The sequence below is a fragment of the Peromyscus maniculatus genome, chromosome 11 (assembly GCF_049852395.1).
Source record: "Peromyscus maniculatus bairdii isolate BWxNUB_F1_BW_parent chromosome 11, HU_Pman_BW_mat_3.1, whole genome shotgun sequence".
NCBI classification, from domain to species: domain Eukaryota; kingdom Metazoa; phylum Chordata; class Mammalia; order Rodentia; family Cricetidae; genus Peromyscus; species Peromyscus maniculatus.
The window spans coordinates 101,935,961-101,951,049 of NC_134862.1; the positions used below are offsets into that span (position 1 = coordinate 101,935,961).

A 15,089-nucleotide genomic window follows, 5' to 3' on the forward strand; every position below is an offset into this window, starting at 1 on the left:
CAGGATGAACCACTTCTAGCAATGCCATGAAGCTACATTTTCCCCTCTTTTAAATTATCTTTTAAATCTTTTGCTTCAGGAATCTGTCTCACTCTTCAACTGAGAGTAAACATATCTATGAATGGTTGGGATGAAGAAGGGATAAGGGAATCACATATAATACAAAAAAAATAAATAATCGAATAAACTTTGTTTTAAAAATATGCCATTTTCCATTTTCTTTCTAAGAAATTAAATCCCTTTAATTCTTACCTATCATCTACATAATGCTTATTGAACACTCCACAATCTATTAAGTCTAGATGTTATGGTTCATGCATACACTGTCATCATACACATAAACGAGGGAGAGCTATGAAACTGTATAGGACTATAGATATACTGGCTCGGCTTACAATTTAAGCAGACAAAACTATAGACAGATCCAGAATTCAGTGCTGAATATTAAACAATGCTCCTACAAAAGAGACTCTGAAAAAGGTAGTTTAAAATAAAATTGCTATGGAGGTCAGTTCAAATACTCAATACAGCATTTCCTTAAAATTTTCATAAAAATTAAAGCCCTCATTTAAAAAAACATCAAATCCGTCATTCAAATGAAAAAATTAATTCCTTAATTTTGAATTCACATAGCTGATCAAAGGCCTTAATTTTAAATAAAGTGTCTTACCTATGAGTCTAGCACAAACTTTCAAGTCATCAAAACAATGCAGTTGAAGTTAAGCTAGAGAGGATGTATTAATAACAGCCATGTGGCAGCCAAGAAACTAAGACAAGTGCATGGCACAGTCCACACAGGGGAGCCCTGACCTCCCAGCAGCGCCCCAGCTACCCCTGCCAACAGGTTCAAGTGGAAGGTTTCAGCCTGGGTGCCAGAAATGCTTTGGTTTTCCTGATAAAAGCAGGGACACTCAATTGGCATCTCTTTCTTCCTTCCTTCTGCTTGAGGTTCAGTACCCACCTTGGGTCTGAGAAGTGACAAACATGAGAATAAAATCTGGGGATGGAGAAGCAAAGGCAAAAAACAGAAACAACCAAAAACAGCAGCAAAAAAACCTGAAAAACAAACAATAATAATAAAAACAAACACCAAGAGAGTCTGAGTATCAGAAATATTACTCCCAACTTTGATGACCAAGGAAGACAAATTAAAACACCAAAGTAAACATGATAGCTTCGTTTTCTGCATATAGCTGCAAATGTAGCCTCAACTGACATAGTTTAACTCATTAAACAACTGTCCTCTCTCCTCTTTCTTGTACTTCATCTGCCAATGAGTTAAATTAGATAGTAACTATATACCCACTGGCACATAGTGGATCAAGAATTCCCCAGGTTTAAGTGCATATTCTAGGATGTGTGGGAACTTCAAGAAAATAAAGTAAAAACTTAAAAAAAAAGATGGGATAAAATAATAAAAAACAGAAAAATAAATTTAAAAATATGTATAGGTCAGAAAGCTTTAACAAATGAAAATATTCACTAAAAACAGATATAAAATTGATAAATTGTTAGAACAGACTAGTTAGAAAAACTGGCAATGTAAGCTATTAATGTCAGGAATGAAAGCATCCAGGATTTCCATTCCTACAGGCAATCACATGAGCAGGACAAAGTGTATACTGCACTGACAGATGACCAGATGCTAGAAGACTATGGGGAGAGTGTCCAGGAGAGTGGTGCACACAGGCAGTTTAGCTGAGAAAGAGCCCTGACCATGGTGCTGAAGTACAGAAGGAAGCTAGCATCTGTAGGATGGGTGGTGAGCATCCACTGGAGTCCATGTTGGGGGCCACCTGTAATTAGGAAGTAAAGCAAACAGATGTATGAAGCCAGAGGAGAAAGCCTGTGTCAGCCTGATGATCAAAGAGAAAAACTCCCAGGTTAATGTAGTCATGTCTCTTACTGTAAGATAAAGGAGTTAGAATATGGAAAGGGAAAAGACTAGAGACAACTCTTATGAGTTGAATAAGAATTAAAGAGAAAATGCATAGATACTGTGCTGGCTAGTTTTATGTTAAACTTGACATAAGCTAGAGTCATTTGAGAGAAGGAAGCTTCAATTGAGAAAAATACCCCAATTAGACTGGTCTGTGGGCAAGCCTACTGTGTATTTTCTTGATTGATTTCTGATGTGGGAGGGCCCAGTTCATAGTAAACATGTGTGTAGCTGAGGTTTTCCTGTTTCTGCTCGGCTCCCACGACCCCGGTCCTGCTCAGACCCAAATAAACACACAGAGGCTTATATTAATTAAAACTGCTGTAGCTGAAAGTTTTCTCTGGTCCTGCCCAGCCTCACAGACCCTGCAGGTGCTGTGGGATGTTCTGTATGCTGTGAATGTGTTGCTCTGATTGGTTGATAAATAAAACGCTGATTGGCCAGTAGCCAGGCAGGAAGTATAGGTGGGATAAGCAGAGAGAAGGAGGAAGGGAAGAGGAAGGGTGAGTCAGGAGAGCCGCCAGCAAGCCACCAAAGGAGCAACATGTAATGGGACACAGGTAAAGCCATGGAACATGTAGCAGCATATAGATTAACAGAAACGGGCTGAGTTTAAGTGTAAGAGCTAGTCAGTAGTTAGTCTAAGCTAATGGCCAAGCAGTTGTAATTAATTTAAGCTTCTGAGTGATTATTTTATAAGTGGGCTGTGGGACTGTGGGGGCTTGGTGGGTCCTGAAGAGAAACTTTCCAGCTATACATGTGCTGGTGGTCCTGGGTGCTGTAAGAAAGCAGGCTGAGCAACCCAGGTGGTAGAACTCCTCCATGGCTTCTGCATCAGTTCCTGTGTCCAGGTTCCTGTCTGGCTTAAGTTCCTGTCCTAACTTCTCTGGATGATGGACTACATCACTCAATTGTAAGATGGAATAAACCCTTTCCTCCCCAAGCTGCTTTTGGACACGGTATTTTTTTTTTTTTTAAGATTTATTTATAGGGGTTGGGGATTTAGCTCAGTGGTAGAGTGCGTGCCTAGGAAGCACAAGGCCCTGGGTTCGGTCCTCAGCTCCGGGGGTGGGGGGAGATTTTATTTATTTATTTATTTATTTATTTATTTATTTATTTATTTATTTATTTATTTATTTATTTATTTATTTATTTATTTATTTATTTATTTATTATGTTCTGCCTGCATGTATGCCTGCAGGCCAGAAGAGGGCACCAGATCTCATTACGGATGGTTGTAAGCCACCATGTGGTTGCTGGGAATTGAACTCAAGACTTTTGGAAGAGCAGCCAGTGTTTTTAAGTGCTGAACCATCTCTCCAGCCCTGGACATGGTATTTTATCACAGCACTAGAAACCCTAATTAAGACATGTACTCAGTTAACACAGTATAGATGTATGTGTGTGTACATGCTTACATACACAGCCATGCAATAAACATTTTAAGGTTTTCCCTTGAGGTTTGAAGAGTGTCAGTGAACCCAGCACCCAGATCTTGGCTTTTACCTCCTAGCTCAGGTATGACACAAAGGTACCTGTTATCACTATTTCTATTCAACAATGCACTGGATGTCCTTCCTAACCAATGCAATAAGGCAGGTAGAAAACAATTGGAAAGAAATAAAACTGTCAGTACTTTCAGGTAACTATTATGACATAAAAAAAAAAAAACAAGAGAAAGACAGGAGAAGAGAGGATTTATTATACTAAGTCAATTTAACAAGGTGTCAGCATAAGAGATCAGTAAGTGAGAAAGCAATTGGATTTCTACACACATGCAAAGGAGAATTGGAAAGTAAAAATTTAAAGCAATCCCATATTTAATAGCACCAGAAAACATCAAATGCCTAAAACAAAGAAATTGCATTGGTGTTATTCTTCCAATCATTGAGTATATACTTAGAATGTGTTCTTTCAACAACTGGTGGACTCTAAGCTTCAAATCTCTCAGCAGAGGCTAAACTGATTTAGGAGGGGTTAGTTACGAACAAGCAAAGCTTCATTTCTTCAGCAAGGCATCCCAAAAGAGAACAGAGACATGAGACATGTTTAGTAAATGCTTTCACTAGTTTTGCTACTGCAAAAACTAATAGATTTGAAAATGGCAAAAAATTAAAATAAAAAAGGAAAGAAGAGCCATGGCAGATTATCATAAACTTAATTAGAAGATGATTTCAACTGCAGTTGCCACTCCAGATGGAAGCTCCTTCTTGAGAAAATTAAGACAGCCCTGGCATTTGATATGCTGCACTAGCTAGCAAGTGCTTTTCTTTCACAACAACACAGAGATAACAAAAATTAACAGGTTGTTCCACTTGGCAAGACCAGCAACACCTCTACTGTCCCATTTCAGTTAGAATATTCTTGCTTCATGCATCCTCCACTCCACAGAGATCCTGAATGTGTGAACACCTCACACTCATCATACACATGACAACAAAGCATTAGATAGAGAAGTAGAGGAGCCACTAATGGAGTGTCTTAAATGCCTGTGCTTGGCAGAATTCAGCACCAAATCTGTTTTTTTTTTTTTTATTATTGTTAAGAAATTTTCTATTCATTTTAAATACCAACCACAGATCCCCCCTCCTCCCTCTTCCCACCCCCCGGTCTTCTCCCCCAACCCTCCCCTAATTCCCACTTCCTCCAAGGCAAAGTCTCCCATGGGCAGTCAGCAGAGCCTGGTACATTCAGTTGAGGTAGGTCCAAGCCCCTCCCCCCTGCACCAAGGCTGCACAAGGTGTCACACCTTAGGCACTAGGCTCCCAAAAGCCTGCTCATGCACCAGGAATGGATCCCAATCCCCCTGCCTGGGAGCTCCCCAAACAGTTCAAGCTAAACAACTGTCCTGCGTATCCAGAGGGCCTAGTCCAGTTCCATGGGGGCTCCACAGCTATTGGTCCACAGTTCATGAGTTTCCACTAGTTTGGCTTCAGCACCAAATCTTAAGAAACAATGTGGTTGCCAGTTAAGTTCACAAGATCCAAGTGATGTAATGGAGTATTTCTCCCAGTCAGAGAAGATTCACTGAAGCTTGTGTTGTAGCCCACTAGCTTTCCTAGTGGCTGTACCCAGCAGGACTGCATAAGAGGTTGATTGGACCATGGGCCCGGGTACCAGGTGTTTGTAAGGGTCTACACTTGACTGTAATTAGCAAGGGGGAGGACTTTTGCTCCACCCCTTGGCATTGTTATAAACAGATCTTTGGAATAAAGTTCTGGGCCTATTTGGAGAAGAATCCAGGCCCACTCGAGTCTATTCTGTGTTTTCTCTCTGTTTCTCTCCCCTCTATTTCTAAGTCTCTTATCCCTCATTCCTCAAGAGTCCCTGAGGTAAATAAGTGTGCAGGCTGGTCCCCTACAAGCTTGTCTGTTTCTTCAGAGGACAACCAAGCATCCAGTCACCATCCATTTTGAAAGTGGAGTGATATATATTTGAACATACAACTCTGGCATAGTCATAAAAGAAACTAAAAAGCTGTTAGCTTTGAATAGTGTCCAAAGCAGGAAAATCTGTCCAGATGGCTGAGAGAAGAGTGGAGTAAGTCTATATTTGACCTTTGCAACCTAGACAGCCAGTACACCACAGTACAGCAAGTATCACTGGAGAACCCTGATGGCAAAACTGCAGTAAAAACTATGGGTTTAAATTACCTTTTTACTATTGCACCTTTAAATAAATTTTACTAGAATATATTTTGGATTATTTTTGTACAACATCTTAAAGCTCTAATTCCTTGTTTAGCTTATTTTCTTGATGGTCTGAGATAATCCTCAGACCATCCTCTATACATAAAAAAGCTAATAACCAGACATGGTGGCATACACCTTTAATCTCAGGACTCCGGAGTCAGAGGCAGGTGGATCTCCATGAATTTGAGGCCAGCCTGGTCTACATAGTGAGTTACAGGCCAGCCAGGGATACATGGTGAGAATATGTCTTGGAAAAGAAAAAGAAAGAAGGGAGAAGGGAGGAGGAGGAGAAAGAGGAAGAGGAGAAGGAGGAAGATGGTGATGAGGAAGAAGTAGTAGTAGTAGTAGCAGCAGCAGCAGCTAATTTATCCTTACTCAACAAGACATTTCTTTGAGTAGAAAAAGATTCAATTTGCTGCCTCACTTCTTTGAAACAAGACAAACAGTCCTTGCCCTCAGCAAGTACAGTAGAAAATGCTTCTTTTACTGAGGAAGAACACAGGGTGTAGAATTAGAATCAGACAGACAGACCAGGCAGCAAAGTGACCTAATGTGTCTAGTAGAAGGCAGACAGCATGTGCTCACTCACATGTAAGATGGGGGTGTCAGTTGATCTTGTCACTAAGAGCAGATGCAGGTGGGTGCTGGAGTGACACTTTTTTGCACTCACAGCCTCAGCAGGAATAACTGTGACTAGCCAACTGAGGGTAAGAAATCAACCAAGGTAATGATATATATGTCAACATCAATGAAAGTAGAATGCTCTGGTATTAAAGCCCTTTTCAGAGGCAATTCTCAAAGATAACAGAGAAATTTAAATTTAAATCTTAGTTGTAGAATTTGTAACCATCCATTTGATTTTCAACTTCGATCAGAGTAAGAATGGTTTTCATTTCCTGAGTAGTATCTGACAAGGGTCTGACTGAGCGTAAGGACTAGGACAGGAGTTCAGGGGTAAGGTTAAGACTGGACCATCTCCTGAAAATATTTACAAACCCAACAACTCACATCAGAAGTGTGCACCAAATAGGAATACTTCTAAAACTGACTCATACACAGCAAAACAAATAGAAAGTTTCTAAATTCTGTAACACCTCTATTTCTCTGCTTTGATTTATAATAACTGTTTTATTGTTGAGTTTTCTTTTGATTCCAGAAATAACATCTAAGGATTTCAACAACTGAGTTCAATATGACCCTTCTCCCACTCTAATACATAACCTGGTCATCCTACTCCTCAGGCAAGAGCATTTCCTAGGGATCATTATCATGTACCCCTCAGGATCTAATTCAAACTTCCTATATGCTACAGCATCATGATTACAGTATTTATAAGGATGATTGTTTACTGTGTTCCACAAAAAGCATTTTGAAGAAGTTATCCTGTGACTAAGTGCAGGTTAATATATTTGGCTAAGGTCATATATTCATTTCATTCTATGACATATTAAACACATCCTTAAGTATATGCCTAGAAGGTGTCTCATCTTATTGAGGTCATTGTAATCACTCAGAAACCTTCCCAAAATCAAGCTAAAAGAAATCTTTGAGCTAAAAAATCTAGGGATGGGTTGAAGAGACATGATGATGCATGCTTATAACCCCAGTGTTGAAGAGATGGAAACTGGAGACCCTGGAGTTCCTTGTTGGTCAGCCAAATGGATAAGACCAGACCAGTGAAAAACCTTGTCTCAAAAAACAAAGTAGATTGCACCTGAGGGTTCCACATGAACACATACATGCACCTGCCCTCACATAAACATGCATACATACATACACATCTAGGGTAAAACTAAAAACTACATTTTAACATCTTCAAATAACACAAAGACAACTCAGTATCAATAGTGGCAATCATTTATTTTATTCAACTAGAATGAAACTGACAAATTCTTCCTTAAATTTAAGGGAGGATTGCTGGAAAATCACATCTGTGAATTTCATTCAATTTTTATCAATTACACTAATATATGTTTATCATTTTAGCTTTATGTTCAAAACTCAAATTCATCCTGAAGAACATATAATAAATGATTAACAACATCAAGGGATTTCTGTTTTTGTCCAAGAAGAAGAAAGTGGTACTGGATTCACCTTTCAGCTATATACAACCATAAAACTGGATTAAATGGGGGCTGTGGAGATGGATCAGAGGTTAAAAAGCAGAGGACCGAGGTTTGAGTCTCAGCATTCACATGGTTGCTCACAACTGTCTCTAACTCCATTTTCAGATGATTCAAAGTTCTCTCCTGGCCTCTGCAGGTATGAGGCATGCAAGTGGTCCACAGGCACACATATAGGCAAAAAACGCCCATGCATGTAATATAAAAAACTGGATAAAATGTATAAAGCAACTTTTTTTCTTTTTTCAAGACAGGGTTTCTCTGTGTAGTTTTGGTGCCTGTCCTGGATCTTGCTCTGTAGAACAGGCTGGCCTCGAAATCACAGAGATCCACCTGGCTCTGCCTCCCAAGTGCTGGGATTAAAGGTGTGCACCACCACCACCCAGTTAACACAACTATTTTAAATCAAGAAACAGCATGCAGCAAGCTGGGAATAAGCCAAAGCTTTGCTTTGGGCATCCTAATACATGAAATCTGGGAGGGTAACAGTATTGCTGTGCTCAGGAGACTCTGGGCCAGAGAGCTGATGGGCAGGACACTCAAGCGGACCTTAGCAATCTGTGAGGATGACCAAAAGTCTATGCCCTACCACAGATTGTACATGAAGCAGCACTCAAGGCTCACCAAGGAGCAAGTGTTATACATGCAAAGAGAATAAGAGCCAATAAGTCCTGCAGGCTTCAGAGTTTCTTCCAGTGACTGCTAGCTAAGCATGTCAATAAGTTAGGGTCTACAATGTATGTGCTGACAAGTTTTTTTTTTTTTTTTTAGTTTTGTTTTGTTTTTGTTAATGATACAAGCTAGAGTCATCTAAGAGAGGGAACCTCAACTGAAAAAATTCCTTCATAAAATTGGCCCATAGGCAAGTCTATAGGGCATTTTCTTGATTGATGATTGGATGTGGAAAGGCCCAGCTCACTGTGGATGGTGCTACCCCTGGACAGGTGTTCTGGATGGTATAAGAAATCAGGCTGAGTCATGAAGAGCAAGCCAGGAAGAAGCATTTCTTCATGGCCTCTGTTTCAGATTCTGCTTCCAGGTTTCTGCCTTGAGTTCTTGCTCTGACTTCCTCAGTGAAGGAGTATGGCCTGAAAGTTGTGAGCTGAAATGAACCCTTTCCTTCCCAAGTTGCTTTTGACCATATTTTATCAGAGTGACAGAAATCCTAAATAAGACAATATCTTTTCCTGAGATATAACCTACAGAAAATAAAATCCAGCTCCTTCAGTGAGTTTTGATAAATGCCTTCAGTTGGGTAACCACCACCACATTGTCCCTGACTGTTCCTGTTCATTCCTTCGTCTCCAACAAATCCATCCCCTGACCAATTTCTGCTTTTTTTCATTATTTCTACACTGTTTCTAGAATATCACAGAATCAGAACCACTCTGAATAGCTGTATCTGACTTCTTTCCCTTTCATAAACGCTGCTTCTGTAATTCAACTACATTGTTACATTTGTCCAGTTTATAAATTTTAAGTGAGTAGTATTCCACTGTAGGAAGTCCACAATTCATCTGTAGATGTAACTGTCTTATTAAATAAGAAACACAGAGCCAAATACAGAGTTAAAAGCCCAAGAGGTCAGAGCAGTAGCTGAGAGCTGAGACTTAAAAACCGCTTTTTTCTTACCCTTTACTGCCATTATAGTCCTCCCCCTCAGAAAGAGACCTACTTCCTGTGTATCTGTCTTTTTATTGACTTTCTGTTCTGCCTTCTCATTGGTTGTAAACCCAACCACATGACCTCGTCACTGCCTGTCTATACAGATCTCCAGGTCTTCTATGGTTGGTATTGAGATTAAAAGCGTGTGTCTCCATGCTGGCTGTATCCTTGAACACACAGAGATCTGTCTGTCTGGATTAAAGGTGTGCACCACCACTGTCTGGCTACTGCTATGGCTTGCTATTAGCTCTGACCCCCAGGCAACTTTATTTATTAACATACAAATAAAATCACATTTCAGTACAAATAAATTATCACCATATTCATCTACTTAAAAATTTCCCAAGTGGCCATACCACTTTGTCTTCAAACCAGCTACATGTAAAAGGGCCACCCATTTCCTTTCTTCTTTAATACTGGCACTGGCAATATGCTCAGTTTTGCTCCTTCCAGCTTGTTTAATGGAACCTCAGTGCTTGACTATACACTTCCCTGGGTGACTAATGGCTTCAGCATCTTCTCTGTGCTAATTGTCCATTCACAAGTCTTCTCTGGTGATGCATCTGTCCGAATCCTGCACATCTTAGAAACAAGTTGATGACTTCTCCTTACTGATTAGGAAGAGGTCTTTGTTCTCCATGTAGCTTTGGAGCCTGTCCTGGAACTTACTCTGCAGACCAAGCTGGCCTCAAACTCAGAGATTCACTTGCCTCTGCCTCCTGAATGCTGGGATTAAAAGTGTGCGCCACCACTGCCCAGTATAGAAAGAAATCTTTATGAAAATTGCATACTGTAGACTACTATGTAACCCAGGCAGGCTGATATTCTAGAAGTCCTCCTGCCTCAGGTACTGATTCCATGATCACATGCATCTGAATCGCCATACCATTCTTGTCAGAGAGTTAATAGCTCCCTGAAATAGATGTGTACTTTCAATACCTCACTGACACCATATATGGTATTTGCTAGAATTATACTTGTGTTTCTACTGCTCCAGCCCTGACATAAAACCTCTCTAGTCTATTAACAATTCCTTCCTTTGTGTCAACATTTTGCACCTAGTTCCCTAGTACTTAGCACACTATGTAATTATTTTTAAAAGCAATTTTTACAAATTTTGGAAAGACACCATTCACACTCATGGGTTGTCCATAATTACAAATACAAGAGTGTTGATAGGGTGTGTATAAACTAGAATCTCTCATACTGATAAGAATGCACAGTGGCACAACTTGTCAATATTTTAAAGACACTTACATGACCCAGAAATTTTATTTTCATGATATATGGAAAAATACACCTGAATAAGGTTCTGTATACAGATATTCCAGCAGCTTATTCAAGGTGACCAAACAGTATAAGGAACTGAAGTGTCTACCAAATGATGAGATAATCAACAGAAGGTAGGGCATCTACACAACAGAATCCCACTCAGCAACACAGAGAAATGAAGGCAAGATGTTGCATGAATCTTAAAAGTTCTTATTAATAAAATCAAACCTGAGGCGAGTTATTGGGGTCCATGCTGGTAGATCAGAGAGACAGAATAAGCCACAGCTATCTCACCTTGCCAGTTCCTCAGCTGGTCCTGTTTCCTCAGACTGGAAGCTTCTGTGTCCTCATCCCAATTGCTCTCAGCTGAACTATGTTGCTCCAAAGCCTGAATGCTTATCCAGCCAAATGCTTAACCAGCCAAAAGCCTCTAGTTTCTAGTCCTCAGGCCTTATATATCTTTCTACTTTCTACCACCACACCCTGGGATTAAAGGCTGGCTTTCTGGGATTAAAGGTGTGTGTCACCATGCTTGGCTATTTCCAATGTGGCCTTGAACTCACAGAGATCCAGAGGGATTTCTATCTCTGGAATGCTAGGATTAAAGGCGTGTGCTATCACTGACTAACTAGTGGCTTGTCTGTTCTCTGACCCCAGGTAAGTTTATTAAGGTACACAATATTTTGGTGAACACAATACCACCACAGCAAGAGTTGTTACATTATGCTAAGTGACAGAAGGTGTCACAAGAAGCTGCTTGCTGTGTTATTCCATCTATATGTAAGGTAAGGAAGTGGAACACATACAAAGACAAAAAACAGACTGCTGGTTATCAGGTCTGGGTAGTGGATCTGATACCAAACACAGTTTTTGCTAGAACTGTACTTTTGTCTAGTGGTCATTAAGAATGTCCTGAAGATTGTACCATTCTCTAAGAATATTAAAGGGGTGAATCTCATGGCATGAAGACTGCACCTCAAAAATCTCTTAGAATATATATGTCTATTTGTATTAGGGTTTGAGGAGCAAAAACAATGCAATATTCTCACAATAGAGTCTCAACAGATAAAATTATGAAACACGTGCTAGTTTCAGGCAATATAAAGCAAGTAAGACAGAATCTTGCTATCACAAAGCTGAAAAATTGTTCAACTAAGGTGGGGGGGGACCCAACTGAAAGGAAATTGTATAAAACACATTATACAGTATTGAAAAATAAATCCATCATGTGGGTACTACTTACATACAGATTCAAATCCCATATGAATATGAAAAACAAACTTTGGGTACCATAAGTCTATATAAAGGAGGTACCAAGGAGAGTTAGAAATGGATTGTTTCCCAGAGGGTGATTTCTTCTGATAGATCTTCTAGAACTTGGACCACAGTCATCCATGAGCAGCCTAGTTCAAATCTTTAAAACTGTGACATACATTTTGTCCAACATTAACAATAATGTAAGGTAAGACCCAGACAAGGTAAAAACTGAGAAAAAGATGTCAACCATGCACCCACACTACCTGTTTTATTTATTGTGTGTGCATGTGTGTGCGCTTGTGCCATGTGTGCATGCCATGGTACTCATGTAAAGGTCAGAGGATAACTTTTGAGAGTCAGTTCTCTCCTTCAACCCTGGGTTCTGGGGATTGAACTAGGGTTGCCAGGCTTGCTTAGCCAGCATTTTTACCTGCTGAGCCATCTCACTGGATCCATCAGAGTATCTTAAATTGCAGCTTTCACTGTGGCTCTACCTCATAATCAATATTCATTATGACTCAGGATTATCATTAAAGGTTAAGTTTAAAATGGAAAATCACAAAGATTTCTATATAATAATAATAATGAGACTAGTAATAGCAATTATTATTATCATTATTATATTATTATTCTCAGGCTTAAGTAATGAATACCCAATACTGTTGAGGCATACAGATAAATGAAAGGTAAAAGAATTAATAGAATATTATTATTAAATTATATGCAGTTCTTTTACTATGTGTGTGCGTGTGTGGTTTATTTTTTTTTAACGAAATAAAGGTATTTTTTCACATCAGAGTTCCCAATAAAGCCAATCAATATTTTGCTATAATAAAGTTCAATTTTACTTGATCTAAATCAGAAAATAAAATCTGGTAAATAAATAACAGAATATGAAAGTTCACACTGTAACTGATATTATAAAACATACCAAAGACTGAATATAGAATCAGCTTAAGCCTGACTGAGCTATGTTTGGATGAATGTGTGTTCAAAGACAGAATTTTTTTTTTGCTATAAATAAATTAGTTATAAGACTTTATGCTTGTTATTACATAAAATGAAAAACAATGTTCTTAGACAAAAAAACATAATTGCTCTGCCCTGTGAAATACACTTAGATTTACATGGGATGAAATCAACAGTGTGGCCTGTTGGAAGGTACAAACTAACAAAGACAAGAATGAGAACAACAAATTTAGCTTCTGCTCACTACATTAACTAAGGATGCAATCTTAATACTGAGAGGATTAAAACAATGAAGTTCCATTAACATTTTATATGAAAAAACTTCAGACATTCTGAGGACCTTTTATTTCTTCATTTCTATAACACCAAATAACCAGACATCTCAAAAATAGATGTTGAAATAGCAATTTAGGGTTATGAAGCAGCTAAGTGCCTCACAATGTTGATGTAATACAGCAATTATAGATCTTTGAAATTCAGCAAAAGGCTTTGTTTCCTTGTTATTCATAGAAAAACTATACAACAAGAATATTTCTGTATTTTCAAATAAAAGGGCCCAAATTTTAGAAGATTTTTGCATTAATGTTTTGACCACTGAACTCGGCATTGAAATTTATTATTTTGTAACTAAAAATAAAATGAAACACTAGGGGAGAAAAGGTTGGATAATGTTAGAATTTTGATTAGCAATCACAGCTGCACCAGAATTAGTTTCTATAGCAACAGGAAGAAATAATGTGTTGAATTGTGATGAAACACAAGATGATTCTTTATAGACTGCAACTCAAAAGAAAAGCTTTGAAGAATTTTGTCTTAAAAGTTATTAATCTTTTATCCACCATAATTTTTCTAACAGAAAATAATCATTCCTGTCTATTTTTCCTAAACTGTTTTAACTCATTCAAATTTAATATACTCCAAAATTGATTGAAAATATAATATACCTCAACAGTTAATAATTTGGGCAACTGTCTTATTTGCATTTAAAACAAAACCACAAGCCACTACTGCTGGACCCTATGATGGTGCATTTTCTATAATCAATCCCTGCCAGGAAAGGCTAAAGGTGAATAAACGATGGTACTGTGGGGACATCAGAATGACAAGCAAATCCTATATTTTCAAGATTAAGAGGCTAGGCCCCCTTATGTCAGCGGTACCCTTATATCCACAGTGTGATTAAGAAACTACCCCTCTGTGAGTGTTCCCTACTCCTCTCCTCTCCATCTTGAGAGTTCAAAAGCCTATTTCTAACATGTAAAGTATTATTTCATGGTACATTCTCTAGTTCTAGCTGGCATTGGCAACTAATTAAAAGTATATGCTTGAACCTTTTATGTCCTTTGCCCTTTTAATGAGACCTATTACTGTGGCTTATTCCAGCCTCTTAGTTCCAGAGTAAGTTGGAAGTTACCATGGATACCAGTGACAAGCATTCTTCCCAACTGCTTTCTGTGTCTCATCAGACACAAGAAAACTGACGTGGTATCAAGTCATCCAGACACCATGAATTTTTAATTCTCTCACTACTCATGCTTTAAAATAATATACTATATACATCTTTTAAATTAACTAAACCAGCAAATTAGTAAATTATTTTTTAATCTGAATAGGTATCAAATCAGAGTAGAAAATATGAGCTGTTAATAGTAAGGCTTTAAAATATAAGCATTAGATTATCATTCTATATCCAAAATGAAATTTGAAAGTCAATAAATTTCAGTGGTGAAAACTTCTAACTCTGCTAAAGTCAACATCCCACAGGAGAGTGATGTGGCCAGGCCACACATCAAGAGAGCTCCCATATGAATGGATGGTTTCTCAAGGCTAGGTAACTGCCTTACAACAAAAATATCACTGCATCTAGGTATGGTGGCTCACACCTTTAATCCCAGCACTCAAATGGCAGAGGCAGGTGAGTTCGAGGCCAGCCTGGTCTACAAAATGAGTTCCAGAACAGCCAGGGCTGTTACACAAGAAACCCTGTCTTGAAAAAACAAAAACAAACAAAGAAAATATCACTGCAAAATGGAATAAATGTCTGAAAGTCTTTTTAAAATGTCAATATGACAGCATGGAAAGGTAAGGTAAAAAAGTAAAAATTTACTTTTGAAGATAAATGAACACATTTAAGTTATAGTTTAAACTCCCATGTGACCTAACATTTACAAT

At 38.5% G+C, this 15,089-nt stretch overlaps 1 protein-coding gene across 12 annotated transcripts in view; it reads right to left on the bottom strand.

Moving 5' to 3' along the window:
• The window catches only part of Syt14 (synaptotagmin 14), a 171,804-nt gene that overhangs the window by 41,478 nt on the left and 115,237 nt on the right, over positions 1 to 15,089 (bottom strand). The gene's annotated exons all lie outside the window — the stretch shown is intronic.